This window comes from Saimiri boliviensis, chromosome 1 (genome assembly GCF_048565385.1).
Source record: "Saimiri boliviensis isolate mSaiBol1 chromosome 1, mSaiBol1.pri, whole genome shotgun sequence".
NCBI lineage: Eukaryota > Metazoa > Chordata > Mammalia > Primates > Cebidae > Saimiri > Saimiri boliviensis.
This window is the reverse complement of record NC_133449.1, coordinates 138,850,825-138,877,673: the sequence shown is the minus strand read 5'-3', so window position 1 is coordinate 138,877,673 and position 26,849 is coordinate 138,850,825. Positions and strand designations below refer to the sequence as shown.

Below are 26,849 nucleotides of genomic sequence, written 5' to 3'. Positions count from 1 at the left end.
ATGGGCAATAATTGTTTAGAATGCTTTGTAATGCTTTTAGAGCTCTTTAAATGTACCCAACCACAGCATACTAATTTTAAATAATAAACTCCTATAGAGTAATTGGAGTATAGTCTTAACCCATTTAATAATACTTACATAGCTAAGGGCATCCACATCAAGCTAAGCATACAGATTTTTATGAAGCTATTTTGTAGATACTTGGGCATTTTCTTTTTAATACCTCAATATAATTATAATGAGTTCAGAAGGCCCAGTAACAGTTTGAGATAATTGTGCATAAATTAATTGCTAAAGGGCACAATTAACTTTTTATTAACGTTTGTGATAATAAACATTCAACTTGGTTTCTAATATTTCATAAATTCCGTATTTTAATTGTTCCTATGTTAAGTTTTATTACTTAATGTCCTTGAATATTTGCCTTGGGGACCAAAGCAAACACTCTTAATATGGTTAATCCAAGGGAAACCTGCGTTTGATTAGACAATGTGAGTCCGACAAGCAGGGGTCCAGTCTCCACTGCTGTCAGAGGTAAGGAAGCAGAGTTCCTGAACTCTCCTTGAGAGTATAAGCCTATAACAAAAGAAGTGTTTACATAAAATGAAGTAACATCTTTTTAAGGAACTCTGATTTTTCCATTATCAAAATCAGGCATCACCCTGGAACCACCTTGTGATGTGATGTGTTCAATTCTGAATTAAACATCAACAATGTGGTACATTGTTCACTCCTCAGGGCTCACAGGGTAGCCTATTCTTGACTTTAAGTAGACCCTCCCCTTACATGTTAAAAATAATACTTAATTCCTCAAAGAGGAATCATCCAATCTTCCTGCCTTGGGAGCTCTAGTCTGGCGCTAAAATACTGGGAGCTAAGCATCCTGTGATTTTTGATAATTTTTAGTGACATTTCTTCATATTACCCTCATTTCTAACTGATGCTTCTGAGCTTAAAGTGTCTCTTTAATGGTCTCATTAAATGTTTAGATACAGATTCCCTTAATCTGGAAGCATTTATATGATTAACTGATGTAGTAATTGAGAATATTTTTGACACTTGGAACCACTCTTCCAGTGGATTTTCTTGTAAGGTTACTTAAGCTTCGTTACTCCAGGGACATTGAGAGTTTCTTTCTTTCTTTCTTTCTTTTTTTTTTTTTTTTTTTTTTTTTTTTTGATAGAGGGTCTCACTCTTGCCTAGGCTGGAGTGTATAATTTTGTGTAACACTTATGTACAATTATATATCTAACTAGTTAGCTATATATGCCTAAAATAATCAAGAAGTAGAATTTCCAACCAGCCTCCTAATTATATGAGCATCAATTATCCTGACAAGAGTACAAAGCTACCTGAACCCTTCTTTTGAGATTTCTAGATCTCTTTGGCACACTGGGCTGATATCCTAAAATTTTCTTCTTTTTGCACAGTGCTTAAGGCCAGTTTCTCTGGTCTATTAACTCACCTGGAAACAGGAAGAGTAAATTGTCCTTGACTGCACAAATAGCCTTGACTTTTGTTTTTTTCCATGAATACAAATGGATGATTTTTAAAGCTTTGCAGTTTACAAAGACATGCCTCCTAAGACAAATTAAAGATGAGAAAAACTTTTTTAATTTAAAGCTTGATTTTTGCGGGAGGTAGCCTGGGTGGTAATTATGATTCTGACACTGTTTGGCAATCTTAGACAACCACATAATCTCCCTGGACACATAGTTTTCATTAATTTAAAAAAAGTGTGAATTTAATGTAGGAAGGATATACCAGATGACCTCAAATACTTATCCAGTTTCAAAAATTGATGGTTTCATAATTTAATATGCATAGAACTAGTACTTTCCGCCTCTTCCTGGACTTCTAACAGACGCTCCTGCCATATGCTCCTCCTGTGCTCTGTGCAGTGATCCATTGTAGCAATTATGTGATTGTATTGGAATTTTGTTCTGTATATTTGTCATTCTAGTAGCTTATTAACTTAATGCCAAAGTCTGAGTTTGCTATTTCATTTTTCATCTTCACATTCTAAGTTTCAAACATGTGCTAATTTTCAGACTTAGCACAAAGTGATTCTAAATATGAAGTTGTTAAATGGTCTGAAGGAATTAATAAATGGTATTTAGTAATAAAAATTGAGTTACTTGTTCTTAGTTTGCATTTTAGGAGAAAAAAAATACATGTGTCAAATGTGGCCTTAGTAGCACGCAGCCACCTGGGGGATACATTCCAAGTGGACTGGTCACTGTTTCTTATCTTAGTATGCAATCTCTATAGCTCTGAAATTGCCCAATATGGCAATCTAGCATCTAGCGCTTACTTAAAAGCTTTTGGTCCTCAAACGTTCATCATGAAAATGCACATATCTTGGTTGAACAGAATAGAAAGCATTTATTAGTGTTAAAAGTAGAGCTAAAAGTAAGAACAGCAAGGAAAAAGAAGCGTGTTCTAGATAAGACAAGACAAAGAATAAGACCATTTTCCTTCATTTCTCATTTGTCTGACTGACTACTTTATGCCAGACACAGTTTACAGCCTGGTCAACATAAATCCTAAGGGCTGGTGGGAAGTAGAGATGATTAAGCCAGAAATTCGACCACAGAATGATCAGAGAAAGCTTCCAATGGGGATGACAACTTTCCCCCAGATCTGAAGATCCAGTGGAAATTATAAAATGAAGAAATGAGGAGAAAGTGGTCCATTCAGAGGGAAAAATGCCTCTGTGTGGAGTGAGGCTCAGCTAAAAATGTAAGATTCACGTAAGGTTTAGAATGTTGCGGGGAGAATAGTATGGGGAGAGATGAATGTGGAGTCGTGAGCAGGGGCTAGTACATGTAGGCCTTGTAAACCATGAAAATATGTAAACCACATTAAATAATTCTGTCTCAGGGTCAGAGTATTTCCCTACAGAGTTTTAGACACAGGAGTGACAGATCTGGTACAGATTTCTCAAAATTCTATATAGATTCCATGTAAAGACATTGTTTCTTGGAGAGAGTTATATTGGAAGCCAAGAGTACAAATTAGGAAGCTTTTCCAGAATCAAGAAAGAGAAGAGAGTGACCTAGCGTAAGCCAAGGACCAGTTGGATAGAGAAAAGAAAATGCGTTTAGCAGGTATAAGGAATAGGTCTCAATAATTAATGTAATCTGGAAGTAAAGAAGAAAGAGGAATCAAGAATGAATTACAGGCTTGAGACCCTCCATAGGTTTTTAATGATACCATTTGTTCAAGTGGGAAAAATGAAAGCAAATTCATGTTTCTGATAAATGCTGGTAAAGTGCATTTGAAACATGTTTTCTTGAAATGAAAAAGCTAGTTGTATATTGCAGCTGTGGGCAGGCAAGAAGGGTTTAAGGGTTGTTAGGATGGTGGTAAACGGAAGTGATGATATTTCTAGAGAAATGTGGGCAATTTTTTAGACCTTCTTACTTTAGTTTGTATCAGCAAGTCCCTGTGATTGTGATTCTGATGAGACTGCAGTTAAGCACCAGCTGGGGACCAGTCAAGGAGATGCACATGGAGAGAACCCTGAGGGACACTGACCTTGAAAAAATGTGCAGAGGAAAGGGGTCTTGTCCCAAAAACCAGGAAGAGCAAGTGGAAGGTTAGGAGGAGATCCATGAGCTTGAGATGCAGTAAAGTCAATGTGACTCAGCCTGGTCACTTATGGCAAAGACTGAGAAAGTGCCATGGATTTAAGAAACAGGAGGTGGGACAGAGCCAGCCATGAATTGTAAGTCATTGTAACCATTTCTTTCCCCCTGCCGCAGGCTGACTCCCACTTGAGAGCTGCAAGGCAATGCATAGGCTTTTTATGCGTGATACAACACAAGCCTTGCCAGATTTTCTCTGTAAAGAGCCAAGTAGTGAATATTTTAGTTCTCTGTTGCCACTGTTTAACTCAGCCATTGTGTCACAGAAGTAGCCATGGGCAATATGCAGATGAATAGATATAACTGTGTTCCAGTAAAACTTTATTTACAAAAAAAAAAAAAAAAAAAAAAAAAAGGTTGAGTGTGGGATTTGGCCCAGACGCCGTATTTTGTAGACTCCTGACATTAGTATCTTCTCCAAAATCACAAATCAAGAATTCCTGTATACCTTTCACCTGGCTCCTCCTTAGGTTAACATTTTATATAACTGTAAGGGCAATAATCAAAATCAAGAAATTAATGCCTGTATAATAGCATTAACCGAACTACATACTTTAATTTTCCAATACTATTAAAGAACATACCTTTTTTACATTACAAGGTTTTCCACTAATGCACTTTGTTTTAGGATCCAATCCACAATTGCATATCCAACTTAGTTGTTACATGCTCCAATTTGTGACAGTTTTTCAGTTTTTTCATACCTTTGACCCTGATACTGTTGTATCTGAATGAGTCAGAAGGAACACACCAGGCTTTGAGTTCCAGATTAAGAGTCCTTTATTAGCCAGGGAACGAGAGATGGCTAATGCTCAAAATTCTCTCAGCCTGAGGAAGGGGCTTGATTATCTTTTATACCTTGATTTAAGTAGGAGTGGGGGTGCCTAGCTGAAGTGGAATTTTACAGAAGCAGAACAAGAAGTTAGATAAGGAAGCTGGTAACCAGGGGGCAGGAGGTTCCCAGGATTGTTGGTTGCTAAGGGTATTTCCATACAGCCATCAAGGGAGGTAGCAGGGGGAACTTTCCATACATTCAGTCACCAAGGAAGGTATTCACAATAGCAGCTAGACTTGCCAAGCAGGATGAGGTCACAATGGTTACAGGTACTGTGAACAATGTGAACCATTCTCAACGGTTCAAAGCTTTGAGTGCAGCGTGACCCAGTAATGCACCTGAGGGGGCGGAGGCAGGGAGGGAGAAGCTAAGCTGAAGCTTACTGCTGAGATGGAGTCAGTCAGGCTAACACAAATTAGGTTATTAGACTATATTTGAGAAATACTAGTCAGTTATGTTGTATGATATCTCTTAATTGTGTTTGTATGTTGATGTCACATGATTAACTTGAAGTTACACACTTCTGTTGTATTCCTGCCAAAAATGTGTATCATATTTTGGGGAAGATGATGCAAATATATCTTCCTCCTAGAGATATTAACCTTGGTTACTTGGTTCAGGTGAGTCTCTCCACAGTAAATTAACTGTTTTTCCTTTCACAATGAACAGTATCTTAAGGGAGATACTTTGAGATTATACAAGTAATCTGCTTCTTAAATATTTACCCACTAATCTGAGCATCCATTGGCCAACCTTACCGGCAACAAAAAGATTTTTGCTTCTAATGATTATTAGGTGTTTGCAACTTTTCTCCAAACTTAAGTAATGGAAAAACAAGGTTCCCATGTCCATACAACCTTGTTGCTAAAATACTAACAAAAAATACAATTGTTTCCTGTGGAGATAAATTTTAATGCCTAGGCAGGCAGAGCTGCCACAGTGGATATTTGCAGTTGTTTCAAAATGCTGCAAACGCTTTACTTAGAGCAAGGATGGCAGATGCTGAGATGATGCAGGTGCAAATGCTTTCTCTAAGGTATCCTGGGAGGTGGTGCAAGCTGCTACAGCCTAGTGCCGCACAGCGCTGGCTTTGGCAAACATCATTTAAACCTAAATTTGAAAAGTTTCAAGTGACCTATGCCTTTCCTCTTCACTCATTGTTAACTTGTCTATGTGACACTAGGAATCTGTAGACATCCTACAACATAAGAGAGGAGGTTGTTCTGAAGAAAACAGAAGACAGAGTAAAGAAACAGAAGGATTTGAGGTCTCTGAAGATGTCAATAGCAGGCTGCATTACCAAGACAGGAAGCCAACTATCCCCCTCTAAACAGTGTTTATGTCAAAAAATAACCTTCGTATAACACTGGGCCATATAATCACAATACTGTCTTATCTGCAGCCAAGATCATTTTGGCAAAGGACATTTATGATAACCTCAATGAATGAAATTTTGGAGAAGCTGCATAGGCTAGGTGTGCTACTTGTCATTATTTGGCCCAGACCAATTAGAAATAATCTGATTAAATGTGTCATGTGCTTTTAACTTGTACAAACAAGAGAGAAAAATTCAAAGAAAATAAAAGCTATCATGAGATTTTTGAGTACAAATACATGTACGATCAGCATAGGTGAATACTAGCTAGTAAAACAGACTTTCTTTCTCTGATTTAGTTTTATAAAATATTTATAAATAGATATGTATAAAATATGTACTAAACTCTACTTACTTTTAAAGTTTACAACTTTGATATGTCCTTAGTGGCTCATTATGAGGCTTTATAAAATAGGAGTGGAGGGGCCACAGGCCACAAACTATTTTTCCCTTGTTAAAGTGTGAGTAAAATTCCACCCCTTTATGCTGAACATCACAGTGTGTCCCCATTCTTTTTCTTTAAAATAATCATTTTACAATTTCTATGCCGCTGCAGCTGTACCCTTGGTCTATAGGGACAGAGTAGAAGGGAAAGCTCCACCAAGCCTACATTGGTGTGAAATAGCAAGAAAAATAGGTTTCCTTGTTTCAGGGAAATCAGAAAGATATCCTACTTATTCCACAATTCTTATTTCTTTTCTTGAGACCTTGAACTCATATATATATATATATATATATAAATCTCTCTCTCTCTCTCTCTCTCTCTCTCTCTATATATATATATATATATATATATGCATATATTATAATTTGGGGAGATGAGATAGTTTTAGGTAATTTTAAAAATTATACTTAATGTTCTGGGTACATTGGCAGATCTTGCAGGATTATTACATCGGTATACACTGGCCATGGTGGTTTGTTGCCTCCCTTCTCCCGTCACCTACATTAGGTATTTCTCCTAATGTTATAGAAAACTTTCTAAGCTTTTACAGTGCAAGTTTTTATTTAAGAAATCATTTTTGTTTTTGATGAAGGAAGCAATTCAAAACACAGGAGAATGGAGGAAAATAAAAACTTGTCACTGAGAATTTGATGAATACCAGAAAAGAGAAAAATCTCATTTTAGTCATCTATTTCCTACAAGAGCAAACAATGAAGTGTCTGCTTGTTTTGGAGACAAAAATTGTCAGGTGATACAGATTTAAGAAAACTGACCAGGTGAGGTGGCTCATGCTTATATCCCCAGCACTTTGGGAGGCTGAGGAGGGCAGATCATCTGAGTCAGGAGTTTGAGACCAGCCTGAGCAACACGGAGAAACCCCATCTCTACTAAAAATACAAAATAATTAGCTGGCATAGTGGCACGTGCCTGTAATCCTAAGTATTTGGGAGGCTGAGGCAGGAGAATCGTTTGAACCTGGGAAGCGGAGGTTGCAGTGAGCCGAGATCATACCATTGTACTGCAGCCTGGGCAACAAGAGCAAAAGTGTCTTTAAAAAAAAAAAAGTATGCGTCATGGTTTTGTACTATAAAATTGTCATGGAATCATTACAACTAATTAAATTTGGATTATCTGACATGACATAGAAGAATGTTATTTCATAAAGATTTTAGGTAGAACTTGTAGTATATGTACAAGATAAAGTCCAAGACGGAGACAATTACAAGTTGGAGTACAACCATCTTGCAATTTTCCAGTATACTTTACATCCGCTAAGTGGTCATTTAAACTAAACCAAGAATAAGAAATTAAAAGAGTGACAAGGAAAGCAGCTGCTTCTAAGCCCAGTTTCTACAAAGTCTAGTGAAATAGCAATGACTCGCAACTGTGCCAGTTACGTCAGCTATTTCAGCCTGAGTGCTATTTTAACATCTGCATCAATGGTGTTATTAATAATTTTAAAATTGATATATCAGATGAGGATGGATCACACTCAGCTTGAGCTTATAAGGTAGCTTTTAAAAGAGGTTCAAATTAGAAAAAAAACATGATAGTGCTTAGACTTTACATAGCATTTTAAAATTACAATTTTCAAGCATTTGCCTTATCAAGGAAACCTTAATAAAGGAAGACAGTGAAGCCAAATCATGCAGGTTTCTGTGTGGTCAAGGTGGAACACAAATGCCATATTCAGAACTTGAGTACTGGTCACTTCCCTATGCAGAATCCTCATTCCTGTGGTAAGGCCATTGAAATATTTAATGTTACCTAAAATTGACTTTTTCCTCTGTGCAATTTCCCAAAGACAAAAACATAGATGAAATGATCTTAAACCTTAGAAACAGACTAAGCAATTTATTGTTTGTTTTTCTTCTTTCTGAACTGTGCTTTCTAGTCTGATGTCTAATTATATGTGTGGGAGATTGTGGATTTTGAAGAATCCAGTGAAAAGTGGGATTCGTAGTAATTTAAGTGTAACAAACCTATTATTCCCTTTTACAGACTCACAGAGCAGGGTGTTGCATTTGCAAAACAACTGTTCTACCCATGTCTTGGTTTGGTTTCTTTGCTTCATTATTTACCTGCTGCTGCTATTGTGTCTTTTGACCCTGTGATAACTTAAAAAAAGGATTTGATTACATTATTACAGATGGAGGTTTTTTATAGAGAAAACCTTCCTGAACCATAAAACAATAATACTGTGTGGCCGGGAAGAGAGTACCTTAAAATTTTCAAGTAATCTTACTGTGCTGGCGTTTTCCAAAAATTGATACTTACTTCAGATGGGTGTGATTTATTCATGAGGTAATTTGTGCTCTTTTTTGGTGGGAATGGGACGAATAGGATATATATTTATCCTATTGAAGGTAGTATAATACTGAACACACAAGTATTTTTAAATGCTTGGTGAACTTTATAACCCAGAAGGATTAGGATGCTGAAGAAATTATGCTGTCACTTAATGATTGATATTTTCAATGAACAAAATAACTACACGATATGAAGAAAATAGATTGTCTCATCTCTCTAATAATAAATCTCATAATTTTATGGCAGCACGCTACATTATACTTCTCAGAAATGTTATATCCCATTAAAGCAGGCGTCTCCAAACCTTTTACACAGGGGGACAGTTCACTGTCCCTCAGACTGTTGGAGGGCCGCCACATCCTGTGCTCCTCTCACTGACCACCAGTGAAAGAGGTGCCCCTTCCTGAAGTGTGGCGGCGGGGGGGCCGGATAAATGGCCTCAGGGGGTCGTAGTTTGGGGACGCCTGCATTAAAGGATGCATGTGACAGGAAACCAAAGGTTTCTCATTGACACCTACAACTCTATTAACATGGAATTCAGAGATAATTTTCCTCTGTAGTTCAGCCTCTGAGTATTTTAAAATATTTTAAAATTCATGGGAATAATCAACACCCAGAAGAATTACATCTTTGGCGATGGAAAATGCAGTGAGAGATTTTAACAGCCTTTGCAAACCACTTCTTGAGCTTATTATTTATGAACTCTTTGCTCTTTAAAATTGAGAACAAAGCAATTAACTGCAATTTCACACCTTCAGAAGACTAAGAACACAGTCTGCCATCTATTGTAAATTCCAAAGTGTATTCTTTTACTTAAATTTATAGTTCCAATTTGTGGAAATGTTCCTCTTATTCCAAAGACTGTGTTTAAAAATGAATACTGTATGTTCACTGAAAATGGGCAGTGCCGATTTCATTCTTTAAAAGATGAGCTTAATAGATGCCATTGTCAAAATAATTGCAGATCCAATGTTTAAGAACATGATCCACACAGGGAGACACTGTCAAGTGAATGATATGCTCCTTGGTTTGTCGTTGAATGTGGTGCTTGGAATTTGAGATAAATGAATCTGGATAGCAAGTGGCACCCCAGTTAGTGAGCGTGAGCACTTACTAAGTGCTCAGTGCTTCGTGGATACTCCTCAGTCTTCAAAGGGACCATACTACACTGCTGCTGCCCACCAACCTAGTGTTCTCTCAAATCAGCTGAGACTCCAGAGGGTAACTTTTAGCCCCAACTCACACAGCTTGGAGGCGCCAACTGGCTCCCAGGCAGCCTGATCAAAATTTGAGCACTTTCTTCTCTGCTACCTTCTATCCAAAATGAGTAGCTCTCAAGGACTGGGAAAGGATAAACAGAGTCAGTGACATTTCATCGACATACTGCAACTCGACACCTGTTCCACCAAAGAAAAGGAACATGAGGTTCATTTTTGAGGTCAACAACGGAAATAACTCACTTGATTTGCACACTTGAGAGAGGCTTAAGGAAGGTATTAGAATTTAACTTCTTTTCCCTTGTTCTTAAGATCTCAGTGTCGTCATCTCTTTCTTCTTGTTCTTAATGCTTGCGCTAGGACCTGTGGCCGCTGCCTGAACTATTATATCATAGCATCCTACCTCCTTTAACCACCTGATTAACTAGAGTTTTCAAAGAGCAGTTCTGTTCATCGCCACTCTACTGCTCAAAAACACTTTTAGTGGTGGCTCAGGACTACAGGATGAAACCCGTACAACCCTGACTTGTTGTGTCTGGCCCCCAGCTGTGTTTGCAACACTTCCTTTTCCCATCAAGAGGTAACTTCTAATTCATCCATTTTTATATAATTTTCCTCCCCTCAACCTCAATCCCAGGGCTCTTCAACAAATACTAAGATCTCCCCACATTTAGTGGCCTGTGGCAAGCACTTTCATATATACAAATATAAACTCTGCCTAGATCCTGCATTTGAGTAGCGTATATTAAGCAATCAAATAAGCCATGCATATGCCTACATGAAATAACCCAAAAGAAAAACTACAGCTTTAAAGATCGTATCTAGTTCTGATAGAAAGTGTGTATTTAGCTTTTTTAAAAATAATTATTTATTTTACTTTAGGTGCATACTGCATCTGGTATTCCTCCCCACTATCCCCTCCTTCCCTACCCCCCATTATCTCTCCCCTACCCCACCAAACTGTCCCCAGTGTGTGATACTCCTCTCCCTGAGTCCACATGTTCTCGTTGTTCAACACTCACCTATGAGTGAGAACATATGGTGCTTGGTTTTCTGTTCTTGGGTCAGTTTGCGGAGAATGATGGTTTCCAGATTCATCCAAGTCCATACAAAGGACACGAACTCATCGTTTTTTATGGCTGTGTAGTATTCCATGGTGTATATGTACCACATTTCCTTTGTCCAGTCTATCATTGATGGGCATTTGGGTTGGTTCCAGGTCTTTGCTATTGTACACAGGGCTGCAATGAACATACATGTGCATGTGTCTTTATAGTAGAATGATTTATAGTTCTTTGGGTATATACCCAATAGTGGGATTGCTGGGTCAAATGGAATTTCTATTTCTAGGTCCTTGAGAAATCGCCACACTGTCTTCCACCATGGTTGAACTAATTTACATGCCCACCAACTGTGTACGAGTGTTCCTATTTCTCCACATCCTCTCCAGCATCTGTTGTCTCCTGATTTTTTAATGATCAGGCAAGAAAAGGAAATAAAATGGCATTTCATGCCATTCTAACTGGCATGGATGATATCTCAGTGTGGTTTTGATTTGCATTTCTCTAATGACCAGTGATGATGAGCATTTTTTCATATGTTTGCTGGCCTCATATATGTCTTCTTTTGAAAAGTGTCTGTTCATATCCTTCACCCACTTTTGAATGGGGTTGTTTTTTTTTTTTTCTTGTAAATCTGTTTTAGTTCTTTGTAGATTCTGGATATTAGCCCTTTGTCAGATGGGTAGATTGCAAAATTTTTTGCCATTCTATTGGTTGCCAATTCACTCTAATGATGGTTTTTTTTGCTATACAGAAGCTCTGGAGTTTAATTAGATCCCATTTGTCTATCCTGGCTTTTATTGCCAAAGCTTTTGGTGTTTTAGTCATGAAGTCCTTGCCTGTGCCGATGTCCTGGATGGTTTTGCCTACATTTTCTTCTGGTGTTTTTATGGTGTTAGGTTTTATGTTTAAAACTTTGATCCATCTGGAGTTAATTTTAGTGTAAGGTGACAGGTAGGGGTCCAGTTTCTGCTTTCTGCACATTGCTAGCCAGTTTTCACAACACCATTTATTAAACATGGAGTCCTTTCCCTATTGCCTTTTTTTGCTGGGTTTGTCAAAGATCAGATGGTTGTAGATGTGTGGTGTTTATTCTGGAGTCTCTGTTCTGTTCCATTGGTCTATGTCTCTGTTTTGGTACCAGTACCATGCTGTTTTGATTACTGTAGCCTTGTAGTATAGTTTGAAGTCTGGCAGTGTGATGCCTCCAGCTTTGTTCTTTTTGCTTAGGATTGTCTTGACTATGTGGGGTCTCTTGTGATTCCATGTGAAGTTTAAAGTGTTTTTTTCCAGTTCTGTGAAGAAGGTCATTGGTAGCTTGGTGGGGATAGCGTTGAATCTATAAATTACTTTGGGCAGTGTGGCCATTTTCATGATATTGATTCTTCCTAACCATGATCATGGAATGTTTCTCCATCTGTTTGTGTCCTCTCTTAGTTCATTGAGCAGTGGTTTGTAGCTCTCCTTGAAGAGGTCCTTTACATCCTTTGTTAGTTGTATTTCTAGGTATTTTATTCTCTTTGTAGCAATTGTGAATGGGTGTTCACTCTTGATGTGGCTCTCTGTTTGTCTGTTATTGGTATATAGGAATGCTAGTAATTTTTGCACATTGATTTTGTATCCTGAGACTTTGCTGAAGTTGCTTATCACTTTGAGAAGATTTGGGGCTGAGACAATGGGGTCTTCTAGATGTATATAATCATGTCATCAGCAAATAGAGACAATTTGACTTCCTCCTTTCCTAAGTGAATACCTTTTATTTCCTTTTCTTGCCTGATTGCTCTGGCTAGAGCTTCCAATACTATGTTGAATAGGAGTGGTGAGAGAGGGAATCCTTGTCTATTGGCTGATTTCAAAGGGAATTCTTCCAGCTTTTTCCCTTTCAGTATAATATTGGCTGTAGGTTTGTCATGTATAACTTTTATCATTTTATGATATATCAATAGCTAGTTTACTGAGAGTTTTAACATGAAGGGCTGTTGAATTTTATCGAAGGCCTTCTCTGCATCTCTTGAGATAATCATGTGATTTTTGTCTTTGGTTCCATTTATGTGATGGATTATATTCCGTTTATGTGATGGATTACATTACGGATTTGCGTATGTTGAACCAGCCTTGCATCCCTGGGATGAAGCCTACTTGGTCGTGATGGAGAAGCTTCTTGATGTGCTGTTGCAATCTGTTTGCCAGTATTTTATTGAAGATTTTTGCACTGATGTTCATCATGGATATTGGCCTGAAGTTTTCTTTTTTAGTTGAGTCTCTTCCTGGTTTTGGTATCAGGATGATGTTGGTCTCATAAAATGAGTTAGGGAGGATTCCCTCCTTTTGCATTGTTTGATACAGTTTCAGAAGGAATGGAACCAGCTCCTCTTTGTATGTCTGGTAAAATTCGGCTGTGAACCCATCTGGACCTGGACTTTTTTTGGTTGGTAGGCTATTGATCGCTGCCTCTACTTCAGCCCTTGTTGTTGGTCTATTCAGGGTTTCAGCTTCCTCCTGGTTTAGTTTTGGTAGAGTACAAGTGTCTAGGAATTTATCCATTTCTTCCTGGTTTCCTGATTTATGTGAGTAGAGCTGTTTGTAGTAATCTCTGATGGTAGTGTGTATTTCTGTGGGATCAGTGCTGATATCCCCTTTATCATTTTTTATTGCATCTATTCGGTTCTTCTCCCTTTTTTTTTTTTTGTTAACCTGGCTAGCAGTCTGTCTATTTTGCTGATCTTTTCAAAAAAACCAGCTCCTGGATTTATTGATTATTTTTCAAGGGTTTTTTGTGTCTCTGTCTCCTTCAGTTCTGCTCTGATCTTAGTTATCTCTTGTCTTCTGCTAGCTTTTGAGATTTTTTTTATCTTGCTCCTCTAGTTCTTTCGATTTTGATGATAGGGTGTCAATTTTAGATCTTTCCTCTCTTCTCTGGTGGGCATTTATTGCTATAAATTTCCCTCTCGATACTGCTTTAAAGGTGTCCCAGAGATTCTGGTAAGTTGTGTCTTCTTTCTGGTTGGTTTCAAAGAGCATCTTTATTTCTGCCTTCATTTCATTGTTTATCCAGTCAACATTCAGAAGCAAGTTGTTCAGTTTCCAAGTGGTTGTGCGGGTTTAAGTGTGTTTCTTGATCCTGAGTTCTCATCTGATTGCACTGTGGTCTGAGAGACTGTTTGATTTCTGTTTTTTTTTTTGTTTTTGTTTTTGTTTTTTTTGCATTTGCTGAGGAGTGATTTGCTTCCAATGATGTGGTCAATTTTAGAGTAAGTGCAATGTGGTGCTGAGCAAAATGTATATTCTGTGGACTTGGGATGGCGCGTTCTGCATATGTCTATTAGATCTGCTCTGCATTCAAGTCCTGGATATTCTTGTTAATTTTCTGTCTCATTGATCTGTCTAATATTGACAGTGGAGTATTTAAGTCTCCCAGTATTATTGTGTGGGAGTCTAAATCTCGTTTTAGGTTGTTAAGAACTTGCTTTATGTATCTGGGTGCTCCTGTGTTGGGGTGTATATATTTAGGATAGTTAGCTCTTCCTGTTGGATTGATCCTTGTACCATTGTGTAATGTCCTTCTTTGTCTCTTTTAATCTTTGTTGGTTTGAAGTCCATTTTATCAGAGCTTAGGATTGCAACCCCTGCTTTTTTTGTTGTTATCCATTTGCTTGGTAAATCTTCTTCCATCCCTTTATTTTGAGTCTGTGTGTGTTTTTGTACGTGAGATGGGTTTCTTGAATACAGTATGCTGATGGGTTCTGACTCTTTATCCAGTTTGCCAGTCTGTGTCTTTTGATTGGGGCATTTAGGCCATTTACATTCAATGTTAATATTGTTATGTCTGAATTTGATCCTGCCATTTTGTTACTGGCTGGTTTTCTTTCTCATTAGTTGACTCATTTTCTTCATTGCATTTTTGGTCTTTGCCTACTTGTTTGCTTTTGCAGTGACTGGTACTTGTGCCTTTCCAGGCTTAGTGTTTCTTTCAGGAGCTCTTGTAGGGCAGGTCTGGTGGTGACAGAACCTCTCAGCAATTGCTTGTCTGTAAAGGATTTTGTTTCTGCTTCACTTATGAAGCTTAGTTTGGCTGGATATGAGATTCTGGGTTGAAATTTCTTTTCTTTAAGGATGTTGAATATTGACTCCCACTCTTCTGCCTTGTAGAGTTTCTGCTGAGAGATCTGCTGTGAGTCTGATTGGCTTCCCTTTGTGGGTGACTTGACCTTTCTCTCTGGCTGCCCTTAGCATTTTTTCCTTCGTTTTGACCCTGATGAATCTGGCGATTATGTGCCTTGGGGTTGCTCTTCTTGAGAAATATCTTTGTGGAGTTTTCTGTATTTCTTGAATTTGAAATTTGGACTGCCTTGCTAGACTTGGGAAGTTCTCCTGGATAATATCCTGGAGTGTGTTTTCCAGCTTGGATTCATTCTTCCCATCATATTCAGGTACACCGATCAAGTGTAGATCAGGTCTTTTCACATAATCCCATATTTCTTGGAGGCATCGTTCACTTCTTTTCACTCTTTTTTCTCTTGTATTGCCCTCTCTTTTTATTTCATTGAGTTGGTCTTCAATCTCTGATATCCTTTCTTCTGCTTAATTGATTCAGCTATTAAAACTTGTGTTTGTTTCATGTAGTTCTCGTGCTTCAACCCCATCAAGTCGTTTATCTTCTTCTCTAAGCCGGTTATTCTAGTTAGCTTTTTGCCTAACCTTTTTCCAAGGTTTTTGGTTTCTTTGCATTGAGTTAGAACGTGTTCTTTTAGCTCTGGAAAGTTTGTTATTATCCACCTTCTGAATCCTGTTTCCATCAATTCTTCGCACTCCTTCTCTGTCAAGTTGTGATCCTGTGTTGTTGGGGAGTTGTGATCCCTTGAAGGAGAAGAGGTGTTCTGGTCTTTAATGATTTCACCCTTTTTGAGCTGTTTTTTTCCCATCTTTGTGGATTTACCTGGCTGTGGTGTCAGAGAGCTGCTTGATGAGGTCACTTGTCTGCCTGTTGGAGCGCTACTGGGTTTCTAGGGACTCCTTCAGGTTACTAGGGAAGCTTTCTGTGTCTTTTTTGTTTATGCTGGGAGATTAGGTCTGCCTCTACTGCTGACCTGTTGGCACTGCTGGGTTGTCAAGAATGCCGTCGCATTGCTATGTAGGCTTCCTGTGTTTTTTGTTAAAACATATAGCCCACTCCCACCCCTCTAGTGGTGGGTTGTGCCCTTCCTCCACTGGGCTGGATCATTCAGGGTTCATCTCAGACTGTGGCACTGGCTATGCAACCCACTAGAGTCAGAGCTTCAGCCCTCTTGGGTTTGTGGGAGAGAGGGTAGGGACTTGCCCAGCCGCACCCAGCAGTCTCCCCCTTTCAGCTTTCTCTCTCTCAGGTCATGGGGTAGGAGCCGTCCACCTGCTCCAGCTTACAGCTCCCAGAGAGAGAGGTAGCTCAGTTATTTTGACAATATTAACAATGGAAACAGACTAATATACTTGGTATGAAAATGGTGGTGAGATTAAAGTTATGATATTGACCTCAAGAGGATAGAAATGTACAACACTTTATCTATTCTGCTTTCATTTCTGAATTCTTTTATTTTTCAAAATTTCCCCGTATACACTTATACTGCTTATGATCCAGTTTTCCCAATATATAAGAATGCTTTCTCACTCTCTGCCTATGTTAACTATATTACAATATTATACTAATCTATCAAAGCTTAGCACGTAGCCCATCCACTTAAAAAAAATTCATTTGTGGGTTCCAGTAGCTCTCAATGTCCTCCATCAGTCTGTATTTCTGTCATTATCTGGTATTTGTAATAACCTTGTTAGAATCTAGATCAAGGGTCTAAAATGTGTTGCTCAAAAAAACATACTTCCCCTCAAAAATCTACTGCTTACTATCACTGATCTCACTATATTCTTCTTTTCAAAAATAACTTCTCTCTTTTTCTTTCTGTTTTTATCTTCTTTTGTCTTTCTCCAGCTATCTTTCGAATGGCAAGTTCTTCAAAGGTTTAATCTCTTAAGCCTCAGTTTACTCACTTGTAAATCAGCAATGAAGTTACCTAAAATATAAGGTTACGGGGGGTACCCAGTGGAACCTGGGCACTATGACTCACAGCTATAATCCTAACACTTTGGAAGGACAGATGAGGAAAATCACTTGAGCCCAGGAGTTCAAGACCCCCCTGGAAAACATTAATGGGACCACGTCTTTACAAATTTTTTTTAACTTAGCTGGATGTGGTGGCACATACCTGTGGTCTCAGCTACTACTCAGAAAGCTGAAATGGGAGGATTACTTGAGCCCAAGAGGTAGAAGCTACAGTGAGCCACTGCTCTCCAGCCTGAGTGACAGAAGACCCTGTCTCAGTAAAACGTTGGTACTTGACAACAGCAATTGAATAAGTGGTGAGGAAGCAAGATCCTAGACAAAGAATGCAAAAGCAAATATATCCCTGCCCTTAAGGATAATATAGTATCATAGAGCAGGGAGACCCATAGACTTCTTCAGCTCCAGTTGTCTATGACATAGGCTTGGATACTGTAATCATAGGAGTGACATCCCATCAGGTTTGCCATATTCTATTGGTTTGAAGCATCTTACAGGCCCTACCTGCCATCAAGGAGAGGAGATAATGCAAAGGCATAAACATCCAGGAGTGGGAATCACTGGGGATCATTGTAGGGTCTGCCACACTAAATTATGTGGATAACTTATAAACACACATTTATATCAACCATCTCAGTATTAAATACTAAAGGGTGGATTAAGACATGCAGAATAATTTCCAGAGTCTCCATTTCACTGTGATTATGTACACACAGTATTTAAAGTTTTGTTGTTATTTTTGGCTTTTTATTTTTTTATTATTATTTTTTTATTGCATTTTAGGTTTTGGGGTACATGTGAAGAACATGCAAGATTGTTGCATAGTTACACACATGGCAGTGTGGGTTGCTGCCTTCCGTTCCCTCACCTGTATCTGTCATTTCTCCCCATGCTATCTCTTCCCACCTCCCCACACCCCATCCCTCCCCTATTTCCCCCCAACGGACCCCAGTGTTTAGTGCTCCCCTCCCTGTGTCCATGTGTTCTCATTGTTCAACACCCGCCTATGAGTGAGAACATGCAGTATTTGATTTTCTGCTCTTGTGTCAGTTTGCTGAGAATGATGGTTTCCAGGTTCATCCATGTCCCTACAAAGGAAATCAGAAAAACTCATGACAAGGAATTTATAAGGTAATGAAAGGCAAAGAAACGTTTGGCAAAACAAACCAGACATTGAGTTCTGTGATTGTGTTTACATGTTCACCTAGGAATTTTGCATTTGAAAGTCAACATATTCATGAGCCATTTGTTCCTGGTTTTCTTCTGATGAATGAAATAAAAATTATATGTAGTAAGCAAAAATAGCATGATAGCCTTCTAATAAAATAGAGCCAGCTGCTGAAAACTAACTTTTATCCCACAGCCAGCATTGGTATTTTAAGTTCAGGGACTCACATTGAAAGTAAGTTGTGCACTGAATACTTTGAAATTAAGATATTTATTAACTTGTAAAATATTTAAACATAATTTGGGTTCTCTAGAGAGAAGAGCTATATTTTAAACTAAAAGAAAAATAGCTTCTGGTGAACAGCTTAAAAAGTTAGTTTACACTTTATTTATTAGACTTTTTAAGCCTTTATTGAGAAACTTTTCTAGACATAGAAATCTTTTCTAATACCTTGAAAATTAGATATTATTCTAGATGTTAGGGATTCCATTATCTATCTATTGATGTTTTTAAAAATTACCCCAAATTAGCAGCTTACAACATTAGATATAAATCAACGCAGTTTATAAGAATCAGGAGTCCAATAACAGTTTAGCTGCTTAGCTGGGTGGTTCTAGTTCTGGCTCTCCCATGAGGTGTTGACATAAAGATGGTGGCCAGAACATGGTCATCTGAAGGCTCGATTGAGGGTTGGGGATCTGCTATCAAGGTCACTCATGTGGCTTGTGTAGAGTCCTCAGTTCCTCACTATGGAGACCTCTCTATAGGGCTACCCATGTCATGGTAGCTGGCTCTCCCAGAGCAAGTGGTCCAAGAGAGAACAAGCAAACAACCAGGACAGAAGGTTCAATGTTTTATAACTTAATCTCAGAAGTGGCAAATCATCCTTCTTTCTGTATTATATTGGTCTCAAGGACTAATCTTGGTACAATGTGGTTATAGAATGTATAATGGAGTAAATCCCTGGGAGAATGCTACTTCAGTAAAATACACATTAATGGGCCATACCAGAATAAATGTTTTTATCATGTTAGGTGGATTTTATTTCTGATGATAGATGATAGTCTTTTTTAGGATTTTTGGAGTGTAGATAGTATCTTTTTAAATATATCTTCCACATAGTAGGTATTTTCGCAATTATTAAAAAAAATAGTGAACTACTGTGTGAAGGGGGATATGTTAGAACACTCCTGGAAGAATTCAGAGTCTGAGGGATAGGAAGACATGAAGGAGAAGTGGTAAAAAAAAAATACTTTGAAAGGAAAGCAAACAAATAACTAGAAACACACTTTTGGTGAAATCTCTTATTTATCCACAATATTAACCCATCCTTCATGCCTTTCACCTCAGTTCTCTACTAAAGTGAATGCTTTACATAATTTCATGGTACACCTCTTAATATCAATATTCTTGACACTTATGTGTTACACTATATTCATTTCATAATATTGTTTCTACTTGCTTCATCTTCTACTCAAAGTATAGAGAGAGCTCCAAACTAGAAACCAATACTATCATCTCTGTTACATTATTAGTTCCTGAATCCTGCTTGTCACACTGTTGTAGTATCGAGCATATCGTGTTACATCATGACACATTAAGTCCAGGATTTATTTTCTTATTCATTGATGTTCAACGTAATCATGTTAAACATGAATCGAGATCGAAACCTGTTTACACTCCTTAGTCTTAATCTGTATCATTTCAAAGTCATCACCACATTCTTCAGCATATCTGTCCTATCACAATACTTACTCTTTTCCATGCTCTGAAATTACATTTTTTTCAGGATAAAAGGAGGTATCTATTTGTATTAAAAATAGAAGTTAATATTTTAATGAATAATTTGTATTGAATAATGGAAATAATACTAATTAGTTATGAAGACATGAATTTTCCATACCAACTCATGTTTTGTATAAATTTCAAATACCTTACTAAAAAGTACAAGGCTCTACATAATCCAAATGATGCATTCTCCAACTTGAGTTCTGCTTCTCTCTCAGCACACTGCCCCTTTTCCTTTTTTTAATTAGGCTAAGCTTTGGTGTTCTCCAGATTTCTGCTCATGGTACTTCCCTGCCCTAGAATGATATTTCCCAATTTTCACATGGTGTTTTATCACTGAGTCCATGGTGGTTTATCACTGAGTCCTAGTTTGAGTACCAACACCTTGAGGGAATTTCCAGGACCACAGTTTCTGAATAGGAGCTCAGTTCAATTATTTTTCCATCAAAACACTTGTTCAATGGCCCTGCACAATGGTTTATGTCTATAGTCACAGCACTTTGGGAGGCCAAGTCGGGAGAATTGCTTGAGGACAGGAGTCTGACACAAACCTGGGCAGGATAGCTAGAATCCATCTGTACACAAAAGAAACAATAGCTAGGCATGGTGGTTCATGCCTGTGGTCCCAGCTACATGGGAGGTTGAGGTGGGAGGATCGTTTCAGCTGGGGAACTCAAGGCTTCAGCGAGCTAAGATTGCAACATTGCACTTCAGCCTGGGTGACAGAGCAAGACCCTACCGAACTAAACAAAACAAACCTCACCAAATATAATTGTACTCTAATATAAATTTTAAACTTGTATTTATTTACTTGTTTGCTAACTGACTCCTAGATTAAATTTTGAGCTCAGGGCAGTGGTTATATGTACTTTAGTCACTTAGTTATAACCAAACAAATATGGTGCCTAGAACATAAAAGGCATTTAGAAATAGTCTTGAATAAATGAATGAATGGACATATCATTAACCAAAACTAATTTTTTAGTAAAATCCTTTATAAAATTTCACCCTTTATTCTTATTTTTCATGAGAAAACATTTAAACTCAGTTTTACGGAATTTTTGTGTCATCATTCACCCAAATGATCAGCCTATGCAAAGCACATTTTAAGGAAAAAAGTCAAAACCGTTCCCAGGATGGGACTCATCATCTTTGCTTTCAGCGAGCATGCAGGGGAAAAGCATGTCATCAGGTCTCATATGGTAAATAGCCACCATGTGAAATAAGGCCGATTCCTGAAACTGAAATGCAAAAGAGCACTAAGAAAATGTCTCTTTTAAAGAAATCAGAGAGTGAAGCCGTTAGGTAAACATCTATTTCCACAGACAACTACATGCTGGAGATATTTCTTGTTTTTATTAAACCATATGGGAAAGGCTGTAAAGAATTACAAGTAGGCTAAAAAGTTGCATAGCTATACAGGAGAAGTGATTGGACTAGAAAGAGTAGCCTCCTTTTTCTCTCCTCTAGTTTTCACTGTTTACCTTTCTACTTCCCTTTAGTATGCACTGAGCACAGAATCTATTCTTGCTATTGTGTAGTGGATTATGTTTGGAATGATCACTTGACTGCACACACAGCCATTTTTGTGCATTTATAGGAAAAACTAGTGAACAATGATTATTCCTTTTTCTTTGTCTCAGTACATTGTAAACTCCTAGGAGAAGCTGAGTGAATGTTGTCAAATGCCTTAACAACTAAGTGTGACAATTCTGATTATATAGTGACAATGCTATATTTGAAGTTATTTGATATAATACTCTTCTAAATGTAGGAAAGAAATTCATATATTCTGGCATCAAGATTCTTTAAAAACAGATTGTGGAAAAATAAATAAGTGATTGATTTTAGGCCTGACAAGCTTTGTTTCAGCCTAAGAATTCTGTTGGTTTTCTTAAAAGAATAACGGGAATCAGACTAGTTAAAACAAGTGATTACACTTACTTATTTCATAAGTTTAGAGATTGGGTATATACTATTTAAAGCTCATAGATAAGAATGAGAAAAAATAATACCATGTAAATATCTAGAAAAATATTTTATATTAATCTTATACTATGTGTATATATGTATATATATATATATATATATATATATATATATATATATACTGGGAATAAAACTGGACATAAATGAAGTTATAAGGACAGTGTATCTAAGAGAATTGTGGTAATTCAAATGTTTATTTTGAATCTTAACTTTGGTTTGTATTTATGCCATACTTGTGTTTAAAAGTAACAATGAAATATTTATTTATATTATTAATACACATTTGTCTTTATTCCTTTGATTATACAGGGAACTTAAACGATATAGTCTGCTCAAATAGAGCATATTACCAAATCAATTGTGCAATCCTCACATTATAAATGTATGCATATTGCATTCAATATTTACATAAGCAGGCCCAGATAGGCATACCTATCATACTGATAGTCTCAGATTTGCTTTAATTCTGGCACATAGAATAAGATGAGTAAATACAGTTTCAGACAACCCTACAAGTCACAGTCAGAATGTGATTTATGAGATGTGAATTGCTCTCCTGGAGTGACTAATGTGAAGAGCCAAAGGAATCCAAATTCTGCTCCAGGGGTTTGACTGAAATGCTGGCGCACAGATTCATCTCTCACTGTTGACCTGATTGATTCCCACATGTGATATTAACCCAAGTGGTCTTCAAGGGAGTTTTAGGGATTTTGCTATTGGATGTTTTAAACTTAAATTTTCCTAAACAAAAACGAACATCTCAGCTCTTTGCCCATTGTTAATTATAATTCCTAATTCTGGTGACTTGGTATTCTCCTAAGAAAGTACACTGGTTCTCATCCTAGCTCTACACGGGGAAAAGCACCCGGTCTGAAGCAAGTAGGCTAGAATTCCTATTTTAATCCATAACCAGGGTTTCTGGCCATAAACAAGTCACCTCTCTTCTCTGGGTTTCAGTTTTCTTTATCTCTAAACTGGTATAGCTATAGTATGCCTAAATAATATTCAAAAAAGTATACTGTCACTTGAAAAGTTCAAGATAACTTAAAGATACACATTACTTAGCCTAAGCAACCCCTAAAATAACAAGACAAATAAGAATGAATACACCAATGATGGACATACCATGAAAGGAAGAAATACGCAATTCAAAAGAAGTCACAAAAAGAATAAAAAATAAGCAATTACCAGGTAAGGCTTATATAAACACAAGAGAGTGGATTTAAACCCAACCACAAAAATAACTTTAAATGTAAACAGTTAAACCATTGAAGACAGAGATTGTCAGATGGGACAAAAAAAACAACATCCCACTTTAGAGTGCCTAAAGAAACCCACATTAAATATAAATAAAAAATTTTAAAGTATGAAAAAAATATCAAAGTAGATTTTACAGAAAGTATATACCTAGAGACAGAGCATCATTTAATAATGATAAAGCAGTTGTAATAAAAAATTCACCAAGAGCATATAATGCTAAACCTTTATTCCACTAATAGCAGAGCTTTATGATACAAGGAGATAAAACTAATAGAACTACAAGGGAAATAGGCAAACCCACAATTCTAGTCAAATATTTAAATACTCCTCTTTGAAAACTTGATATAAAAAGTACACAGAAATTCAAGGACATAAAAGACTGGAACATTACTAGCCTACCTGACATAATCAACATTTATAGAACATTACACCAAATAGAGCATACTACCCCACATTCTAAAATGTACATGTCCATATAGAACATGACACAAAATCCACAAAAAGGTCTCCTAAAACTTTAAGCAAAGTTTATCTAAAAAAAATCAACATACACAAATCAATTACATTGCTACTTACTAGGAAATAGCAATTGAAATTAAAAATAAAAAAAATTTTTAATAAGATCAAAATACGTAGTACTTAGGGATAAAACTGATACAGATGTCATTAGATTTTATGAATATGTAAAGTAAAATCACTAGACACTACAATACGCCTATTAGAATATCTAGATTTTAAAAGACTTTTTATGTGAAGCATTGGTTCAGGATATGGAACAATTGGAACTCATATTCTGATAGTGGTAATGTAAAATGGTGCAGTCACTTTAGAAAATGGGTACCTTCTTAAAAGGTAAATATGCACCTACCTATAACGTAGGCATTCCAATTTTATGTATTTACCCCAAAGAAATAAAATACATGTCCATACAAATACTTGTATATGAATGTTCAAGGTAGTTTTAACTAGAAACGGTCCGTATGTCTAACAACTGGTCAGTGAATAAACACAGTTTAGTATGTTCATACAAAGGCACTGTACTTAGCCATAAAAGGAATGAACTACTGATGCATGTAATGCTATGGAAGAATCTCAAAATAATTGTGTTGAGCAAAAGAAGATGGAAACCCTTGCCCCATACAAGAAAAGAGTATGTACTCTGAAATATTTATGAAAAGTTCTAGAAAATGCAAATTATAATTATAGAAATAAGATCAAGATTTACCCAAGAATGGAGGTATGGGGAGTTAAGGAGGGAAGTTTTAACAGGAAGAAATCAAAAGCAGAATAAAAACACTACTGGAAAGATGGCCATGTTCATTATTTTGATTGTGGTGACAGTTCCATGGTTATTAAATATACTTCAAAGTTGTCAGATTATATACTTTAAGTATGTGCATTTTAGTTTACCTGAATTTTACTTCATTGAAGTTGTTTTGAAAACCCTAAGAATTCCAATTACAGCCAGGCTTAAAGGAAGTGTATAGCCTTATATGTATATATTAGGGAAAAATTAAACATGTTTTCCCCAAATGTTTAATAAACTACATTTCTGAAATGTGATTAAAAATAGATTCTGTCCTTGGACACTTCACAGTTTTCCTCTGTTTAAAAATGGAGCGGATATTTTTTGTCTACCAAGCAAAAAGTCTGAATCCTTAATAGGAATAACAGAAAGCTGGTCTAGCCAGTAGCTCATCTGATTTTTTAAGTACTTTCTATAATCAATAAGGTAAGGAACTAAGACTTCAGGCACTTGTCACAGAGTTCAATTCTTAACTGACTGTTGCCAATGCCATGGAGAAAATAAAGCTAAGGTAATGATATTGGAGAGACTTTTTTTGGATTACATCTCATAGAGTCATTTGCTCAGATTCTAGGAACCCAATCGTTTAATCCATCTGACTTTCACATGTATTCCTAAGGCTTTTATTATCAATAATCTGTCTTTAACAAGTATCAGAAATGAACTAACAGGAACATCTAGCCAGATATGTATATACATATATATCTATATATATATGCAGACATGTATACATATCTATGCAAATATGCACACATATTTGTGCAGCTCCTAACTCGAACCATTTACAATAGAGTGCTCCTAAGATCTAGATCAAAGCTTATTCTCTTTTCATTTCACCAGTTTTTAGAATTCATAATATATTTTGTTGGCTTTATATCTGGACAGTATTGTATAGGCAGGAGGTGGAATTTGCCTCCAGAAGCAGACTCAGCCATGGAGATGTGGGGCTCAGAGAGTTCTGTGCAGCTTCACATGGTCAGGGGTCATGCTAGTTGACCTGGATCTCATGTGCCCAAAACAGATATATCATGCATGGAAGATGATAAAAAATACTCTCCAGAAAACAGTTCCCTAAGTAAATGTTAAAAATATTGAACTAAAGAAATTTAACTAATTTCTTTACAGTAGCACTTCTTGGAATCTTCATGCAACAGCTAGGTTCTCACTAGGAGCATATGACATGTAGCTCTTTCTGAAGCTTACTTAAGCCCCAAACACTTTTACATAAAGGTACCTATTAGCTGTATACTGTAAGACTTCTGTAGTACACGGTTTGGGAATGTTTTATGGCTTATTAGTGATAATCCTGGAAGGTTGTTATAATTAATTAATTAGATCATTTGAGCCACTTAAGTTATTTTACTAGAAAATTAAAACCCCAGGGGATTATAACAAAAAAAAAAAATTCTCGCAAATTAAACCTGTCATGTAAAAAAGAAAATGAATAAATATCAATTTAAAAAGCTCTATACAAAGCAAAGGATGACTCTCAGTATGTAAAACAAGAAGAGAACAAGATAGATTGTATGAAAAAAATGATAAGGGAAACAGAAAATCATTTCAAATGGTTCCTGTCTCACTAACAGGATTTCCAGAAAGATAGAATGAAGACAATGAGGAAGTCGAGGTAATAAAAATTAACAAAGAAAAATTTATGAGGCTGAAAAAAGACATCAATATTCAGATCAAAAGGGTCTATTAAGTCTAGGAGGGAAAAACCTGCATTGGCACAATGTTGTCATAGTTCAGAGCAAAAGAGAAGATGCTAAAAAAGTTGGCGAAGGAAAATGAAGACACGAACGAGGCCATGAGAACCACATCTGCATTAGACTTACCGTCATCGGCGCTGGCTGTTGGCAGACAAGGGAATTCGTTCTTCAATGTTCTCAAAGTTGTTTTCCTCATGGAATTCCATATGCAGCTGACAAAGAAAGTGTGATAGACAAAGATATTTTCAGACACACAAGGAGTCAGAAAATTGACTTCTCTCTATCCACCCTAAGACGCACACATGTGAGATAAGGTTATTGTAAGAGTGAGGCTAGTCTAGGGGTTTGCAAAAAGGAGATTCCAAGAAGACATCCACCTAAATATAAACAAACAGGAAAGCAGAGGGCAGTAATAAGAGTGAGTTTGAGAACGGAGAACTGGAGTGCTTTTGCAAATAAGGTATGTGTTTGCTTTTCTTCAGAAACAAAAGGTCAATTAGAATTTCTGGGGGAAAAAAAAGATAATCATGATGCAGGGCAGGCAAGCCTCAGAATTAGAGCTTAGCCGAGGAGGGTTCTTGGCTTCACCCAGGCAAGAATTCAAAGGCAAGCCAGTGGTGTTAGACAGCAACTTTTATTGAAGCA

The 26,849-nt window shown here is 37.0% G+C and overlaps 1 pseudogene; it reads right to left on the bottom strand.

Annotated features, from left to right (window-relative positions):
- The window catches only part of LOC141584618 (mitotic spindle assembly checkpoint protein MAD2A pseudogene), a 32,859-nt pseudogene extending 6,523 nt beyond the window's left edge, over positions 1-26,336 (bottom strand).
- Positions 26,337-26,849: the final 513 nt, after the last annotated feature.